The sequence below is a fragment of the Vipera berus genome (genome assembly GCF_964194415.1).
Source record: "Vipera berus genome assembly, chromosome: 1".
Classification (NCBI taxonomy): domain Eukaryota; kingdom Metazoa; phylum Chordata; class Lepidosauria; order Squamata; family Viperidae; genus Vipera; species Vipera berus.
Genome location: NC_138202.1, coordinates 7,549,712 through 7,553,316, shown reverse-complemented (window position 1 = coordinate 7,553,316; position 3,605 = coordinate 7,549,712).

Sequence of the window (3,605 nt, the reverse complement as noted above, 5' to 3'; positions counted from 1 at the left end):
CACATATATATATATATACATATATACACACACACACATACGTACACACACACACACACACATACATACACACACACACATACACACACACACACCAATATTACTAACATCAACCTTAAGCATAATAAAATCACTTCATTTCCTTGGACCTTTCACTTCTCATCCAAGAAGCTTCTTCAGTTCGGACAGTTCTTCAGTTCAGTCAGAACTGAAGAAGCGTCTTGGATGAGAAGGGAAACGTCTTCAAGGAAAAACCAAATTTGGGACATTGTGAGCTTCAACTCCCAGAAGGCTGGCTGGGGCATTATGGAAATTGAAGTCTACACCTCATAAAGTTACTAAGGTTGAAAAAAAAATCAAGAGATTGTAGCAATCAGTGGGTGAAGAGTATTAATTGCATAGCATGACAGGAAAAAAAGGACAGATTAGAACATTTTGTGCTGTACAAGGGTTTCCTTCCAAGTTTGAGAAATCCCAATTCCTTTCTTAAACAAGAGGAAATGTAGTTTTTGGGATCTTATGTCACTCATCAATTTAACAAAAGAGGAACTGACATTAATTTGCATCTGGAGCAGCTGTTGACCAACGCTTACCCATGATGTGGTAACTCCTAGCCTTTCCTACCCTGGAATAGGATTTTATAGATTAGTCATACAAAACGTATGGGGCCTAAAACTATGGTGTTTGTACTATTTTCGAGCTACCGTATTTTCCGGCGTATAAGACGACTGGGCGTATAAGACGACCCCCTACATTTCCTGTTAAATTATAGGGTTTGGGCTATACTCGCCATATAAGACTACCCCTCTTCCAACGCACACTAAATAAAAATTAAAAAACAGATTTGATTTTAATATGGTAATTTTAATTCAAATGCTTATGACATGCAGGTGCTTAGTAGGAAAACTGTCACTTATAAACATAAGGCTGTTTGTCATCAAACATGTAAACATAAAACAGTCCAAGTGGAAATAATAATAATAATAATAATAATAATAATAATAATAATAATAATAATAATAATAATAAATAAGTTGGAGGGGACCTTGGAGGTCATCTAGTCCAACCCCCTGCTAAGGCAGGAAACCCTATAAACCCTGTAAAAAATCACAGACTGCAGCTTCTTCTCCAATTGGTCCCGCTTTCCCTGCACAGACTAAATGGGAGATCCGCTCCAGGTTTTCCAGCCAGCCCTGTCCCTAAATTTTCAGCACCCAGCGTATAAGACGACCCCTGACTTTTGAGAAGATTTTCATGGGTTAAAAAGTAGTCTTATACGCCAGAAAATACAGTATTTACAAACCACTCCTTGTATCTGATGCAATGAGCTGCATTTCACAAATAAAAATTGAGTCAAATTTGTGAGTCACAAAAGAGGCTCTCAGATGCCTGAGTTTGGACTATCCTAGGCCGTGCTGACTTGGGAATTCTGGGAGTTGAAGTCCACATACCTCAAAGTTGCTGTATACACAGGTCTTTCTCGTACAATATTTTCAATACAGATAGTCCTCGAATTGAGCCCTAGGTTTGCACTGCTCAGCGAGGCAGTTGGCTGGTTACGTTTTGCTCCATCTTATGACCTTTTTGCCCAGGTTGCTAAGCAAATCATTGAAGTAGTTAAATGAACCATGCAGTCATTAAAACAAATTTGACATCCCCCCCTTGATTTTACTTGTTAGAAGCTGGCTGGGAAGGTTACAAATTGTGATCACATGACCCCAGGAAAGTGCAACCGTCATAAATACATGCTAGTTGCCAAGCGCTCAGCTTTTGATCACCTGACCGTGGGGATGCTGCAACAGTTGTAAGTATGAAAAACAGTCATAAGTCACTTTTTCCAATGCCGTTGTAACTTTGAACGGTCACTAAACAAATGGTTGCAAGCCAAGGACAATACATACATAATTGCCTGTCAAACCCAGATAGATTGTTTTGGCTGGAGATGTACATAGTTTGCTTCTAACCACAATGGAACTAACTATTTCTCTCACATAATGACAGGACTTAGGTAGGCGTTTAGGCAAATTTTAAATCCTGAATGACACTTACATGATCAGTAGTCCATTCATTTTCATGTGACCAGGTCTTCTGGACAATATTCTTTTGCCTGAATGAAAAAAAAATATTTTTTCTGTAGAGTTTTGCACATTATATACACGACTAATGTATGAAAAAATATGGGGATCCGTACATCCATTTTTAAAAAGATGTTATTCCCTCACTTATATACTTCGCGATAGCTGTTACTGGAATATTAGCAGAAGATTTAAAACTGGACTCCCTTTTCTGTTTTCATTTAACAGAGCAAGCTTGCTATTAATTTATAGAAAAACAATGGCTACAACAGTGTTTTTCAAACTTGGCAACTTTTAAGAGGCGTAGACCAACTTTACAAGGCCTTGGTAAGGCCACACTTGCAATACTGCATCCAGTTTTGGTCACCACAATGTAAAAAAGATGTTGAGACTCTAGAAAGAGTCCAGAGAACAACAACAAAGATGATCAGGGGACTGGAGGCTAGAACATAAAAGGAACGGTTGCTGGAATTGGGAATGTCTAGTTTAATGAAGAGAAGGATCAGGTTCCAATAACTCAGGGGCTGCCCCAAAGAAGAGGGAGTCAAGCTATTCTCCAAAGCACCTGAAAGCAGGACAAGAAGCAACAGGTGGAAACTAATCAAGGAGAGAAGCAACCTGGAAGTAAGGAGAAACTTCCTGACACTTAGAACAATTAACCAGTGGAACAACCTGCCTCCAGAAGCTGTGAATGCTCCAACACTGGACGTTTTTCAGAAGAGACTGGACAGCCATTTGTCTGAAATGGTATAGTTTCCTGCCTGAGCAGGGGGTTGGACTAGATGACCTCCAAGATCCCTTCCAAATTATTATTATTATTATTATTAATAATAATTTTTTTTTAATTTTTAATTCCATTTATATCCCGCCCTTCTCCGAAGACTCAGGGCGGCTTACAAGCTTAGCAGTAGCCTTCATTCTATATATATGCCTGCTTATTAGGGCTTTCACACCCTCCCCAAGCGGCATTATTACAAAGTCAGCTTAATTGCCCCCAACAATCTGGGTCCTCATTTTACCTACCTCGGAAGGATGGAAGGCTGAGTCAACCTTGAGCCTGGTGGGACTCGAACCTGCACTAATTGCAGGCAGCTGGTGTTACTTAAGGAGGCATTAGCCCATTGCTCCACCAATAATAATAATAATAATAATAATAATAATAATAATAATAATAATAATAATAATAATAATAATAATAATAATAATAATAATAATAATAATAATAATAATAATAATAATAATAATAATAATTGTTATTCTCATAATGTTCCAGGCAGTTTAGGCGTTCTGGGAGTTGAAGTCCACAGATGCTGGCTGGGGCATTCTGAAAGTTGAGATCCACTCATTTAAAGTTTCCAAGTGTGATAATCACTGGGACCAAACGATATAGTAAATTACAATTGAGAAATCATAGGGGGGGGGGGGGGTTTAAAAAAAACCTGAAAAGGATCCCGGAATTTTAGGATCTGCATCGCTTTTCAAATTACATACGTCTATGGTCTAATTATCACTATGGATGCAAAGGTGACA